Source organism: Triplophysa rosa, linkage group LG19 (assembly GCF_024868665.1).
Source record: "Triplophysa rosa linkage group LG19, Trosa_1v2, whole genome shotgun sequence".
Lineage (NCBI taxonomy): Eukaryota > Metazoa > Chordata > Actinopteri > Cypriniformes > Nemacheilidae > Triplophysa > Triplophysa rosa.
Window position 1 is genome coordinate 20,924,251 of NC_079908.1, and position 15,921 is coordinate 20,940,171.

Sequence of the window (15,921 nt, forward strand, 5' to 3'; positions counted from 1 at the left end):
TCGTATGGGACTCAATGGTGCTTTCCAAACTGTTTCTGACCTCTCTTAACCCTTACTGGTGGACATGATGTAAACACACACACACGCACGCACACGCGCACACACACGTGTGTGATCTATTTAATTTCCAGAATGATTGAGTTTGACACAATCTTGTTGCTAAACTATGCATGCAATATTCTTTTAATAAGCATTCAAACACACAAATGTTGGATAATATAAGTTTTAATTCAACTAAATTCTATTGATAATTCTTGGTACTTGTAAGTGCATCTGAATTCAACAGTCCTCTCTGTTCACTGTTTCAGGCAAGTGTTTTTCGCGTAACTCACTGCAATGCGTTCTGGGAGTGTCTTCTCTCTGATGGATACATACTTTAGAATCTTGAATTACAGCCAGTAATGTGACACAGCTGTCTATTGCTTTTATTTGAGATCCTAGAGAAGTCCTCACAAACACAGTCTCATTATGAGCACAACAGGAGACGTGCGGTAGGTGTATGTGTATCTCTCCCCTTACTCAAACATTACTCATGAGAATTAAACAGCGTTTATATGAATAAGCATCCAGGAAGAGCTTTCCCCACACACGGATGATGTTGTAAATCATTCCCTTTCATTGTTCTCTTTACTTCCTGCTGTCCTTTACAAGAAGTGTCTGGAAACATCCAGTATTACATTATGAGCTGTAACGAACGAGTAATATTTACAAATGCATGTATAGATTTCAATTGAACACTCGATTTGAAATGGTGATAATATTATTTTATTTCATTATAAATAAATAGAAAACAACATTTTCACTAGTGGACTCAGAAACACTGGATGTCTTTTTTCAATAAATGAAGGCATTTGTTTTTTCTGTATTTTTTCACAGCTCACTGCACAGCAAAAGAAACAGACGCCGAATCAAGTCAGTGCATGCACAGACAGACGCCTCATTTCTGCACGCTTGACGCTTTCTGGAAAGATTTTCCATCTTCACCTTTAGTCTTCAGAGACTTTACTGGCATGATAAAGAACCCAACCCAAAGCGTTAGCAAATAGCATGAAAGTGTGAAATGAATGTCTTTCCAGCAAAGTTCTGTTTTACATTTCAGAAGAAGCCAAAAGGGCCTGTTTAACTCTGGAGGTCAGCGAAAGATGGAAATTAAACAAACATTCATCGATTTGCATTTTTCCCTGTTGTCAAGTTAACCCAACCGGAACGAATGAAGTGGATTAAAAGAATACTATGACCCTAAACTCTGTCTGACCAGAGCAGCGCGACACTGAAACAAAAGTGGAAGTGCACAGCAAGTTTATTCTTTCTGTTTTATTATTGCTTTATTATTTTTAGGTTATAAGGGAACAGCGTCTGCATTTGCAACAAGCAAGGATATCAGTTTATAGAGTCTAAAGATGATGTTAGACTTCAAAATCATCTGATCATATGTGAAAACCAAAGGCTGAAGGTTTGGCTGTTTAAGCCTCTGCTGGCAGATGATGTAGCTACATTCTATACTGACATGAATTCACAAACACCTCATGTTAAAGCAATAAGCACCAAGAAGAAGTGGGTTACGGTGCATTTTATAACAGCTATAAGAGCGTTGTTTAAAACCCCATTAGCTGTTATAAAATGCACTGTAACCCATTGCTTCGTGGGGCTTATTGCTTTTATAAAACGGTTATTCCATATGCGTAGCAAGGCTTCATAAAATAAAGTCAATAAAACGATATTTAGGCTTTGTAATGCGGTCAGCCATTATAAATCGGGGTCAGCCAATCAGAATCAAGGACCAGAACTGACCGTTTTATAATGTGTTTTCCACAACATCTAAAAAAGTGACGACGACAGATGATTCAGCTAAATAAAATCCACTTCTATTTTCTGTGTCTGCAGCTTTTCATTGGCTGTATAAAAGGCTCACAGAGAGTTATCTCCAGTAATAACAGAGCTCACTGAACCCATTCACTCAATTTCTGATGCTTGAAGAAATTCAGTGCAGAATTCAATCTCAGTGCAGATTCAAGCACAAACAGAAATACGTGAGAGTTCTAAGTGAAAGTGAAAGTGAAAGTGACCTATTAGTCAGATGTGGTGACCCATACCCGAAATGTGACCTCTGCATTTAACCCATCCAGAGAGTAGTGAACACACGTACTCCCGGAGCAGTGGGCAGCTATCACTGCAGCGCCCGGGGAGCAAGTAGGGGTCAGGTGCCTTGCTCAAGGGCTCCTCAGTTGTTACCCGCCGGCCCTGAGAATCCAACCGGCAACCTTCTGGTCACGAGTCCCACTCTCTAACCATTAGACCACAACTGCCCCCTTCTAAAGTGTTTACCTGAAGGTACACGTGCACTGAATTCGTTAGACCAGTGGTTCTCAAACAAAGACAGATGTCGTGGTATTTTATGAAATATTGAAATTTATAAATATCATACATTTGTGCAATCAAACATCAGAAAAATAAGACCATCAGCCAAAAGAATTGATGTTCCAGCATTGTATAACTGTTAAATGTTTTTTATAAATGTATAAATGTAAAATGTTTTTGTTTTATTAATGTTTTAAGATTATATGTCTTTATTAGGAGAAGCAACACAAAGGCGGCCTTACAACGAAAAAGATTAAGAAGCACTGCTCTAGACGGATGATTTAACCGCTGCTGCCATCTATCGGTGTAAAGGGGCATCTTCGTCACTAAAAGCCAACCCTGATTAAATAACTTTGAAGCCACATTATAAAACTTATTATAAATCGTGCATAGGTGGTCTCTGTTGTTGTTGGATATATTAATTACTATTATTTATAATATACATTTAGCATTAATATTCTTTATTCTTCATGAATATTTCTGTGGACTGAGACAGTCTCCATTGTTACCAGCGACGCTGCTGCAGACAAGATAAGAGAAATGAGAAATTAATAAAAGAAGGAAATGTCCTTTATGTAAGTCCTTGTTTACCATCTGATGGCACATTATTAGAGAGGACGGAAATCAAGCATAACATAACTGCAAAAACAGACAATACAAAGAAGAATGTATGAATGAATAAATAGATGTATAAATAAATGTAAAAACTAACTAACTAAATAAAAAACTACACTAAAATATTTAGAAATAAACAAAGTAGTACAGAAATAAATACACATGTAGGATTCAAATAAAACGTAATGTATGAAAAGTAGGCAAAAAACTTAACACATACTGTAAAAATTATGTTTTTTTATGGTAACATGAGGATGTATGTATTTTTGTCTTCCTTTTAAACGGGTTTCTGTCACTTCGTTGTTGGAAATATCCTAAATCCGAGGTGTGTTGAACACAGCATTAATTCTGGACGTCTTTCCTCACGATCTCTAGAAAACAGATGTGATGAACAAGAGTGATTTAAAACACTGCAGAATGAAACGTGAAGATTCTAAGAATGGATCGAGATCATACAAACATTTCAGTAAAGAAAGTCAGTGTACACTGATTAGACTACAAGTTGCAATGACAGCTGAGTAGCCTAGAACTGGCTTGTATTTTCTTTATAATCATCTGCAGTTCCTTACTTAATTTTAACATGTTTTAATTTTTATTATGGCTTTGCTAGTGAAGGCGTGAGCTTGTTTTTCATATACATTAAAGTTTGAAAGGTTGGTCAACTTTAGAATTGTATTATACTAATGATGCAAGGCAAGTTAAAATCTCAAGTCATTTTAATTCGAACAGAAATGAAAATTAAAGTTTTTTCCCATAAGGACACGTTTTCAAGCCTGTTAGGCAGCACCCCCTGGCGTCGAACGAAAGAAAAACAGTGTCAAAAATAAATAAATAAAAATATTTAATAAATATAATACATTTTATTAATTTGTCTATTCACTAATGTCCATTGAAAACATGAATGACTTTACTTCTTTTGGCATTGTGTAGCACCTTTATTTTACAGAAGGTGGCGTAATAACACCAATCCAGTTATGCACAGAGCCTCTGTCCGAGTTTAATGTGTTACATTATTTTTTTCTCTTTATTTAGGAGATTTTGAACACTGGTAAACACATAAGCAGTACACTTTATTTCCTCCAGTTTGACAGTAAAACTCACGACTGAAACCGTATGTTAAGATGGTTTTTACTCTAGATAGATTTGTTTACATGACACATTTGTATTTAAATGACACAGTTCTTGGTTTTGTTAAGATAGATAGATACATGCTATATAAATCGGTAAAAAAAGTGATTGTCTCAATAATTCTAGCAGTTCTAATAGTATACATGTGTACAGTATTGGCAGATGCTTTTATCCAAAGCAACTTACAGTGCATTTAGTCTGTACAGTATATGTCGGGATGTGTGTTCCGTGTTTCACAGCACAGTGCTCTACCAACTGAGTAGTCTCGCGTAGCCCGACCTTCAGACTTCATCCTGACCTTCACCCGGTCCGTGGGCTCGACGTCTGAGGCTGAGACTTGAGCAACAGGAACCATTTAGATTCATTTAGCAGACGCTTCTATCTAAAGCCACTAACAAATGAGAGAATGTCAATGAATCATTGCAGATAGACTTTGTATTTTGACTCCTTCGTTGTTTCAACATGAAAAGTAAAGAAGCAGAGAATTCCTCCAGTCTTTCAGCGGTTCAGTTCTTCTGATGGATTCATTTCTGTTCATGTCTCATCTGTCGATGTCCATCATATTTATGAAATGACACTTTACACATCTGTCTGTATCACGGTGACACACTGCAGATGAAAGAATGAAAATATCAGATGAAAGCAGAATGTATCTGTGTCCTTACGAGCGAAACATTGAAATACTCACAGGTGGGTTTAATGTCCTTCATGCTGTCATGACGCACAGGTTTGGGTGATCTTATCTTCTTTGATTCAGTGAATGATGAGTGATTCTTGTTCTTCTGTGGTTTCTGATGATCCAGATATGAACTGTCACACCTCATGATCTCTCCAGAATCTGCTGTAGTATCTCCTAAATATCACACTGTTTATTTACAGCAATATCAAACAAATCAAAGTTATGCAATAGCAGATAAAGGCCATAGTTTTATAATGAGAAACCACTTAAATAACCTTTTTGTGGTGTGTCTCTGATGTCAAGCATGATATGATATGTAAGAAGATGTTTTATAGACATTTTAACAGATTGGAAGTCACACTGGAGTTCAGGGCTTGTTGTCACACGTTAAACCCCAGTAAATATTTCTCAGATCTTGATTATTATTCAGTGTATGTATAGACAGGAACCTTACACAAATGAGCTATATTAACATAAATTCACTAAACACATTGTCAGGGTGTGTTGTCACTATATGGGGTAAGCTGTGAAAAAGGAAACCTGCTTAATCTTTATCATATAGATATCATATGTTGATATAGTCAACTATCTACATCTGTTATATGTGTTTTGATGTATGTATGTTTGTTGTAAAGTTCTGTTTTATTCTATTATTCTATTACTTTTTTTAGAAGAATACCTCTGTCTGAAATATGAGACACTAAATTAAGTAAGAAAAAGCTCATTTACTTAATAAAACAAAACAATTGATCAAACACCAAAACCAAAAGTTTATTTGTTTAAACCATTAATTGTCCAGAAAAATCAAAATGAATAAACGGTAAAATACTGTAAAAGCTCACAGATAACTCCGTTGAACCTTATAGTTAGAATCTACTTTCATTATACACTTCTCTGTGACTCTATAGCAGTTTTGTTTTATTGTTTACAGAACAGCTGCAGTAAAGACAGATATATGATATTGAAGTTTAATTATGGAAGATTACAAAAATCTGAGTTTTGAACTGTAAAGAGTGTTTAAAATGCAGTGTTAACTTTAAGGATGTGTTTTTTTTACATAATCTAACTTCTGCTAGTGTAAATGTATGTAGTGTGGTTTATTCAGTCATAGTGATATCGTTCTACTAATGAAAATAATCTTTTAATGATTGTTTAAAAGCAGTTCATTTAGATGCTAGCACACAAAGCACATGTTAGATGTGTTTGAAACAATCATAAGGATTGTAACAACCAGCCGACTCTGTGATAAAATAAATAAACACATGTTGACAGCCAGATTAAATCACTAAACCGATCAAGAACAGTCAGAAATGACTTTTGTTTACTAAGATCTGGAAAACATTCACAACTTTTAAAGTGACTTACGATATAAATGCAGATATATCCACAACAGCTGTCTGTGTCTGATGCAGAATCCTGTAAAAACACAATGTGAAGTACATGTGCAGAACTGAACGTAATAACCACTCCGAATGGATACGCAAGTAGTGTCCATGAAACTGCGTAATAACCACCAAGCAACCAATCAGAAAGCAAGCTGGTTGATAACAGCGGTTGAACCAGTGTTACAGCCTCATGCTTGTTTTCCTCATGTGTGTGTTGGACGTCATAGATTTAAACTGGAGTACGTCATTGCTCGGGTTTCATCATTCATGGTTTTCCACATTTCTCAGGGCTCCTTTCTGCAGATTTAATGAAAATAAATAAACAAAATAGGCAGATGCCTGGGCTGAAAATGACAGGTTTTTACCCCACAAGGTTTTTTTCCTCTCAAATCTTGCCTACAGTACACCACCAGAGCGTCAGCCTGCCCTGTGAATAAAGGTGAAGGTTACACACCTGCCAACATACATTTGGTTCTAGCAGTTTATGACTTTACAACTTTATGATATGCAGTGCCAGTGACGTTTTTGCCAGGGCACAGTACAGCAAATGCTTATCATTGAGCCTTTAGAAAGAAGCCGTGAGTTAAACACATGTCAGTAAACCAGAGCAATGATGTGTCACGTGACGCAGGGAGATAAAGACACTGGTTCACCGGCTCTAATGACGTCAAACACACAACCAGAGACATAAACAGGTTCAACTACTCTTGACGGACATTGACAGGTGAGACATTAAAGCGATAGTTCACCCCTCATTTGCTCACCCTCATGTCATTTCATACCTGTGTAAATTACTTTGTTCTGATAAAAACAGAGAAAGATATTTGGAAGAATGTTAGCAATTTTCAATTCTGTGACATCATTGACTGCCATAGTAGGACAAACTAAATGATATAGTCAAATGAGCCCCAGAACTTTTTGTGTTCCTAAATTCTTCAAAATATCTCACAATGGCCCAGTTTCACACACACACGGTTTATCTTAATCCAGGACTAAGCCTTAGTTGAATTAAGATATTTATGTCACTTTTATAAAAATGCCTTAGAAGAATACATTACTGGTGTGCATCTTGAGACAAAATAATGGCACTGATATATTTTAAGATATTTCTGGGCAAGTTCTATTCAGTTAAGACAGGACACACATTCATTTTAGTCTGGGACTAGCCTTAATCCTTGTCTGTGAAACCGGGCCTTTGTGTTCAATGGAACAAAAAAAGATACAATGTTTTTTCCTACTATGGTAGTGGATGATGTCACAGAACTGAAAATGACTAACATTCTTACAAATATCTTTCTTTGTGTTTAACGGAACAAAGAAATGGTTATTTCACCATTAAGGTTTGAAACAACTGATGACAGAATTTTCATTTTTAGTGAACTGTCCCTTTAACAGAAATTTAACAGAAAAAAGCGTCTGCTAAATGAATCTAAATGGTTCCTGTTGCTCAGTTGGTATAGAGCATTATGCTATGAAACGTCCCAACACACATGCTGACACATACCAGAATAAAAGCATCTGTCAAATGCATAAATGTAATAAAATGTGTATTTCTTCATATTGCTGTTGCCAGTGTCATTTGAGCATGTGCTCTTCATTTTGATTTATTCCCGAATTGTTCTGATTTTGATCAGAGTGATCTTCTGCTCTTCTGGTCCTTCTGCATCAAGAGAACTGAAAATCCAAAGGAAATGATCAACGATAAACCTCAGTGCTTAATGATCAAATCTCTTTGGTGTTTGCTCTATGCCTGTATTTTATGGGGGTTGTTGTGGGTCTATTTTCTGAAGTTTGATGTTCTGTGGTGTTGATTATTGTCTGTTACCCTTTTCAGGGTGCGGCAGTGATGGTGTATTTTTGTAGGCCAACCCGGACATTGGCATCACAACAAAAAGCCCAATGGATCTTGCCATTGGCTATCCCATAAGTTCTGTGATCAAGAGCTCAGCTATCATACACAATTGATCCATCGATATAATCTTCACGAATATAAACCAAACTTTAATGAACTTTGAATCCTAAATATAATCACCAGAAATTAAATGAACATGGCTATACCTGATACCACAGTCGTTCAACATCATCACCACTAACCTCTTTTGACCGGTATAGTAGGCTATGTTACCGTGATATTGACACAGTTCTCTACTAAATTATCAGAGCACTATACAGACTATCAGTCTTGATGTAGGTTCCAACAGAGTTGTAAAATATTTTGCAATTTGACCCTTTTGTGAATGTGCGCGCTCTGAAGCTTCTGTCCACTGCCGCCATCTAGCGGTTCAAATGTTAATGGCATCTAAGAGTTGAAGCGTTGTCAGAGGCTTGGTGTTAACTTTTTACTTCTGGCGATTATTGATATTTGACATTTGTTCCTCCTGTACTTTTTGTATATTTGTACTGCATTGTGTTGTGTTTTAGGATAAAGGTTATTGTCTGTAAACCCTAATCTATGATACATTTTTCGTTTAAACCGTAGCCTATATTTGAACTATAGTATATCTAATACGTATTTGATCATTTCCAGGACTTTCTTCTTACCTGATCTGCTGAGATGACATCAGCTTAGTTTACTCTTTGCTTTTGTGCATTCTGAAATTATGAGAAATAAAATTGAACAAAATCATGTTCTGAATGATGTATTTAATGGAAACAGAACAAATGCACCTTACTGACTGAAACCCTCAAACATCACCAAAGATGAACAAAAAAACTTTTTATTCAGACCTGACTGAAACAAAAAACAGGAGAGAACCTTATAGACCTGACAAGTCCATCCATATTTATGAATATTTAAGTGTGTATAAGTCATAGATCAATGTCTCATCTAAACATTTTCTGTTTGAAAGAACTGACTAATCCAGTAACTTTTGTCAAAGTGAGAAATGGATCACTTACATTTATTTAAACCCACATGTGCTCCAGAAATTATTTCAATTAAAAACTGAAAATGTAAACGGTTTGTGGCTTTTCAGCTTAACTCATTAAAATACAGCGGTCGAAGTGCGTGAATATGAAACTCAGCATTTAAATTCAAACATTTTTCAGCATTCGTCTATATCTCAACATTTTGTTTCATGTTATCAAGGTTCCTTTCATCTGTTGGTATTTTCCACCTCTCAGGAACCGTTCATCCAAACATTTCAATCCTGTCATCATATATTCATTCATTCATTTAATGTCATTCATCATTCTGCTGTTTCCAGTGTCATTGAGGTTATTGCTTTCATTCCGTTTTATTCCAGCGTTGGTTTGTTTTCTTCATCAGTCTTATTATGTGATTGTGCGAATGTCTCTTCTGATCTGCGACTCTCTTCTGTTCCTTTTGCATCAAGAGAAACTGGAAATAAAAAAGAAATATCCACCAATCATAAATGTCCAGATAAATGAAGATGCTGATGATCAAATACTCACTGTTTGGCGTGTGCTCCATGCTTTCCCTGTGAACAAGCTTCGAACATCTTTTCTCTGGTGTTTTCTTGGCTTGTTGTGGGTCTGTGTTTTGAAGTTTGATGTTCTGTGAGGTTTGATGCTTCAGCTGCAGAAAGTCAGGCATGTTTTCACCTCCATTCACCTCCCAAAATTGATCTTTTGTCTTATAGTGTAGGCGTGAGTTCCAGGTGTCTCTAGTTATTCACTGTAGTATGGGTCATGTGAAGTCACTTTTATTGTATGTGAAGTGTTGTTTTGTTGTGAAGATGAATGAATGACAGATGAATGAATGCTCAACAGCGTTACGCATCTGTTTTCAGTTAAACTCTTGAGTCAGTAAAGTATACTTTAGTATTTTACTATAATAAACTACAGTACAGTATTTCAGGTTATCAATTTACTAGTTAAGTATAGTAAACCTATAGTTTAGTATACTAATAACTGTACCATACTAATACTAATCAACACAAACACTTAACATACAGAAAAGTATATTTTCTCTCTATATTACAGTGATTCTGGCACTGTAACCCCTCCACACGTCTCTGAATCGTCATGTGAGAAAGTCCTACATTCCACTTTCATAGTAGTGTTTTATAAAGACCACATTTAATAAACATCGCACATCCATTTAACCAGACTTTATATAATATTTGAAGATGAAAGTGTTTTATTACCTGGTGAACACGGTGAAAGAGAATGGATGAGGTTCAGATATATCCACATTAGCTGTCTGTGATCTCTGTGTGTGTGTGTGTGATATCAGCACAATTGAGCACAAGACTCACCGTATTTCTCACCTTTAGACTCGACAACGAAATGACAATCTTAGTCTTTTAATATTTAACTCGTATATGACTAGTTGCATTGACAGCAGTGTGCCGCAGCACTGGATCTCAACTGGCTTTTCAGGATCCAGATGTTACATTGGAACGTCAATGACTCGTCATCACACACACATCAAGGTAAAGTTTGCTTAAAAACGTAAGATATTACATGTATATTTTTATGAAAATAAATCTAGAAATGATTGTGCATGTTCGTTGTAACCATATTCGGCTCCTAATATTAATATTATGGATGACTCTGAGTTTTACAGGACTTGAACGAAGAGTTTGATTATTTTCTCATGGGTGTGGCAGTATCACAGATTTTGCTCTAGGTGGCGCCATTTATTTGCATTTGATAAAGAAACGAGAAGCATTAACCTCACAAAATTTTATTTCTTTTAAAATTAAAAAAGTTATAAAAAAAGTATACAATTACAAAAACAAAGTGCACACAAATTAAAAATTTTAAACATAACTTCACTGCTTATATTGTTTGGCTCCGTTGTGTTTAAATGTTTGAGTTCAACACAGTAAACATAAATAAAAGGATTTGTTTTTACACTTAAATACCAACAGAAGCACTCAACACATATCATGTGTTCCACAGTGCTTCAATAAAACTGTTTCTGTTTTTCAACATAAATAATAATTGTGATTTTTATCATGAATAGGCCTATACAGATATATACATGTTTAAACATCAATTCAATATTTTTATCCATAACTTCACAGCTTGTATTGCTAAGCTCTGTTATGTTAAATTCTTCACATCCTCGTTCCACTTGTGTCTATATTGTCTGTATAATGTAAACGCTTGTTTCATTATTAAGCATCAACGATTGACACACATGCTGAATGATCAGATTGTGATCAAAAATGTTGACGTTTTAAAGGATGTGTGTAAATAAGTCCTCTCAAGTCTCATTTTGAAGAGCCTTTCATTCAAGGAGAGAGAGAGAGAGAGAGAGACTTCCTTAAGTCGGTTTTAATACATGTTTCACTTTCTGTCCCAGCAGACGAGTTCATAACATACTGACTGATGAACGAGGAGAGCAACAGACGACTGATGTACAAACATCTAAAGAGAAAAACTCAATTCAATTCAAAACTACATTCATTATAATAACTTTATTAAGTTCTGTTCCTACATTTTTGCTCTTTAGTTTCTCACCTCATCTTTGACTCCCTCACATTCATCACGATGAAGCTCAAAACATATGTCTGCATCTAGTGAAACTAGGGTTAAAAAGAAAAATGTCAGAATCAAGAATTTGCAAAGAAGAAAATAAAAATAAATAAATATTGCTGTAAAGATTTGCTGAGACTTTATGGTGCTAAAGTACTCACGGTCTGGTTTATGTACCATGCTTTCTCTCCGTACTTGATTGTTAATCCAGAATTGATAAAGTTTTGAGTCTTCCTCCTGCTCGTCCATCTGTTTGTTTTGTCTGACGATGTCTGATCTGCGATGTCTGACGCTTCAGATACGTCACGCATTATCGCTCATCCAGGTTTTCCATAAACCCTCGCGCTCGTTCTTAAAAACTAGGACAAATGATGCTTCTTTGTTGTGTTTGTGGTAAAGGGATACATATTCAATGTTAAATTAAAATGACTGTTGTGTGATTAAGATAGCACCATCTGATCAGATACAGTATAACATATAGCAATATAGTTGTTTATAGTATTATTGTGAGAAAGTGTTGGATTACCTTCTGATCGCTGTGAAATGAGAATCAACGAGGTTTTGTGCGTTGAGAATCATGTGATTTTAGTGAGTACACAAATGTTTCTAGAGAAATTGAGACTCCGCCCATTGACGTCAGAGGAATAAACGGTGTGTGTGTGTGTTCATCATGATAGAATGATAAGTATGTTTTGAACAAACATCCAACAGTGAAAGGTGGCTTATCTTGGTTTACACACTGGTTGTATTTAACCTACTGTAAACTCAAATGTAAAAGTTATTTATAAGGAAACAAAATATTGATTTTTTTAAAACCAAAATCATTTACAGATCACAGTTCTGCACAAACATTAATGCCCGGTTTCACAGGCTTAAGACTAGTCCCAGACTAAAATGAATGTTTGACCTGTCTAAACTGAAAAAACTGCCCTGACATACCTGAAAATATGTCAGTGACATTGTTTTGTCTCAAGATGCAAACCAGTAATGTTTTTTTCTGCAGCATTTTTATAAAAGTGCCTTATATATAACTAAGGTCTAGTCCTGGTTTAAGCTAAGCCTTGTCTGTGAAACCGGCCTTAAGTGTCTGGCAAGTGCAAATTTCAAATATGCATCAGTGCTGATGTTACATCATCTGCTTGTCATCAACTTCAACCTTTAATCACATAAAAATGTCTCCAGAAAGGTTCAGTATTTGTGATTTATGTTACTGCAAGATGAACAAAATTCAATGGAAGGGACTTGAAATTCTGTGATGACTATCCATAAGCCTTTGTGCTTAGTCTGTGTATGTGTTAATTATTATAAACTAACAAATGATATGGAACATTTAAATGCTTTATAATATTTGTTCATTATTTTTTGTTTAGATGTTGTAAAGTCACCAATCAGGTGATCAGTGTTTGCTTTATAGTAAACATGGGCCCTGTTCAATACATTCTGTTTATCTCAACATAAAAATAACAATGCAAAAATGCAGTTTGATGTGTTTTTTTAGGGCAATGGCTTCCCTCTCTTTAAACCCATATAAGGCCTATCATATTAACAGTGCATTGTGTTAAAAACATTCAGACAACTCCACTGGGGTTGGAAACCAACACAAGGAACTAGAGAGTTATTTTTATTATATTGTCATTCAAACAAAACCTTTGACGTCATGTCACGTCTCACAACACTGCCCTAATTCTCACAACTCCAACAAACTTCTTAAGCTCTCTGCCATTACAGAAGTCCTGAGAGATGATTGTATTACATGATTCTAATCAGACTTTATTTGAGTATTGTACATGCAGTTCTGTTCTCACAGCACCATTAGTAAAGTCTGGTCAAGAAAATACACCAAGAACCTGATCAGATTGATGAAGGATTGAATGTTGAAGGCAGATCGACGACAGGGGATTTTCCCTATAGAAAACTGTAGAAATGCCGTTAAACCAGAATGACACAGAATGACTGTGTTTGTAAACAAGTAAACGGCTGTGAGTTTAAGATATAAATCTGTGACATAAACTTTTGTCAGCATAAGGAAGTTTTAACAATGCATAAATTTAGATCTGTATATAAATCTGAACGTTTTACACGAAGGGCATGATGAAATCAGACGTCTGCTCCTGTCTAGTGATGACATCATTTCCTGTTAACCCTAACCCTTTGTTGGCATTTAATATCAATCAACATTTGAAGAGTTTATTTCCAAAATGAGATGACTACGTTTTTAAAAAGCATAAAAATCATGTTTTTTTATTGTGCATACCAATTAATATCAATCAAACTGCAAACTCTTAATTTATTTACTGTTTGTTACATAATGATCATCTTCAGAATTTTTACATTTTGCAAATTTTTTTAGTTTAACGTCTTATTTTAAGTGCAAAAAACTGCACAGGTTAAGACACATACTGTACATCATGTGTTTACAGGTTCAGCTTTAACAGAATACAGTGTAATGGAACATTACTCCACATATGAAGCATAAACAGACTTTCATCACCTTACACAAAGTCATCACTTTCTTTTCTGGATGGAATAATAGACGTTTAAAATGTGTGACATACAAATGATTTCATCACCGTGCACTTGAACACGAATACTTTGCAAAGCATAAATATGTTTGAAAATCTTTTTTTTAAATCACATGTAAATCTAGAATTTAGAATTCAGAGAACGGAAGGTCAAGATTTGTTCATAGATTCAGGGATCTCTCTTCTTCTCCGCCACACAAACACAATGTCTCATGTAATTTAATGCTTTGTTTTAAGTGTGATGTGTAGTCAAATCTAAAAAAAATAGTACAGTATTTTTAACCTATATGTACACGGTACAGATACAATACTAGTACTGAATCTGAGCATTTCCGGAGGAAAATATTGGTGCTTTATATGAACATCTGTGTGGGACTGAAGAATGAGATGAAGCTCATCTTCTGTCTCAGACATCAGAACGAGTCACAGATCAGTCTGCATTAAGACAAACAAACAAACAAACATGTGATCATCTTCATGACATTAAAACCAAAACTCTATCCTGTCCAATGTTCTTTCCTCTTTCGTTTTAGACATCAACATGATGTGCTATGCATCACTTTTTAGATTCTGCAGTGCCGATTAACTTATGTTTACATTTCTTACTTTCACAACTTACAGTTTATAAAAACACAAGCAATATATATAAAGGTCATGGATAAGTTATGTGCGTTTAACTCTAAAATGACATTTGCACAAATGACTTACAATTTGGTCGAAAAAATAGATCAATGCTGTTCTTTTGCTCCACTTTCAAATGTTCTCTGATGACACGGGTAAATTCTGCTCTGTCCTCCACCGCTCCTTGTTTTTCTGTGAGTTTGGCCTTATCTCCCAATGCTTTCTTTCTCTGCTTTCCTTTCATTACATTTGGTTCTTTCACTGTCGTCTTGTTCATATCTCTTGTCATCCTTAATGTCTGAACTTCTTTTAGAAGAATTCAACAGAATTACACCACAACTGCAGAACACATGAATTAACAAAAGCATCACTTTTGAAATCTGAATAAACCCACTGAAAAGCTTTCAGTTATATCATCAACATTGTCTCCAAGTCTCAGACTATTTTTACATTTATGCATTAGTTTTAGAACTCAAGAACTCACCTAAAACAGACGTGAGTTGAGGGAGATCTGTTTGCTCCTGGTTCTAAAACTACTTCAGATTTTTGCATTAAAATGAATGCAGAAAACAGCTACTGAAATCTCAAATCTGATTCCCAGTAATCGCAGCAACGATTGCCTGCATCAGCCAGGGAAAGAAAATGGAGAAAAAACGTCTATGTCGCATTCGGTAACTGGAGAAAGTGATTTGACTGGTTTTACTTCTTTCCTGTGATGTGACCTTGCTTTTTATAGCAGTTCACACACATTTCCTCTTTGGACACACTGCACACATGTTTTTATACCACCATATGACATCACCCTCTAAGTATGAAGCTTTCATTTACTGATTAATCCATATCTAACACAAGGACCACCCCAGCGGCCAGTTAAAATCCAAGAGTTTTCATTTACATTGATTTAGGATCAGGTCTTCTCAAAAGCTGGAATCTAGATTGATCTTTGACAAACCACGGAACCAAAATCAATTAAACAGCCTGGGTGAAATCAATATGAAAAGCTTATTATTAATTCTACAATAGTGTGCATTTACATAAATATAGAAGAAATCCTGTGAAATAGCATTAAATGTTCCTATAGCTCATTTAGTAAAGCATTGTGTTAGCAGTGCAAATGTCATGGGTTTGGCCATGTGTATCGATGGAATGCACTGTGATCTGCCAA

General features: G+C 35.4%; 3 long non-coding RNA genes across 5 annotated transcripts; all 3 read right to left on the bottom strand.

Moving 5' to 3' along the window:
- Nucleotides 1–3,430: 3,430 nt before the first annotated feature.
- Nucleotides 3,431–6,267, bottom strand: LOC130570238 (uncharacterized). The gene is made up of 3 exons (XR_008964937.1): nucleotides 6,146–6,267; nucleotides 4,790–4,966; nucleotides 3,431–4,710 (listed from the first exon to the last, which is right to left on the bottom strand). It is a non-coding gene; the product is annotated as an uncharacterized LOC130570238 (long non-coding RNA).
- A 2,661-nt stretch (nucleotides 6,268–8,928) lies between these two features.
- On the bottom strand, nucleotides 8,929–12,256 carry LOC130570269 (uncharacterized). 3 transcript variants are annotated; one of them, XR_008964944.1, is made up of 4 exons: nucleotides 12,140–12,256; nucleotides 11,775–11,972; nucleotides 11,599–11,663; nucleotides 8,932–11,505 (listed from the first exon to the last, which is right to left on the bottom strand). It is a non-coding gene; the product is annotated as an uncharacterized LOC130570269 (long non-coding RNA). The 3 variants fall into 3 exon arrangements; XR_008964943.1 differs by having other exon boundaries at nucleotides 11,775–11,990; nucleotides 12,140–12,244; XR_008964942.1 differs by having other exon boundaries at nucleotides 8,929–11,505; nucleotides 11,775–12,198.
- Nucleotides 12,257–13,299: 1,043 nt separating this feature from the next.
- LOC130570496 (uncharacterized) lies at nucleotides 13,300–15,505 on the bottom strand. Its single transcript, XR_008964969.1, has 3 exons — nucleotides 15,241–15,505; nucleotides 14,844–15,095; nucleotides 13,300–14,570 (listed from the first exon to the last, which is right to left on the bottom strand). It is a non-coding gene; the product is annotated as an uncharacterized LOC130570496 (long non-coding RNA).
- Between the last annotated feature and the right edge of the window lie 416 nt (nucleotides 15,506–15,921).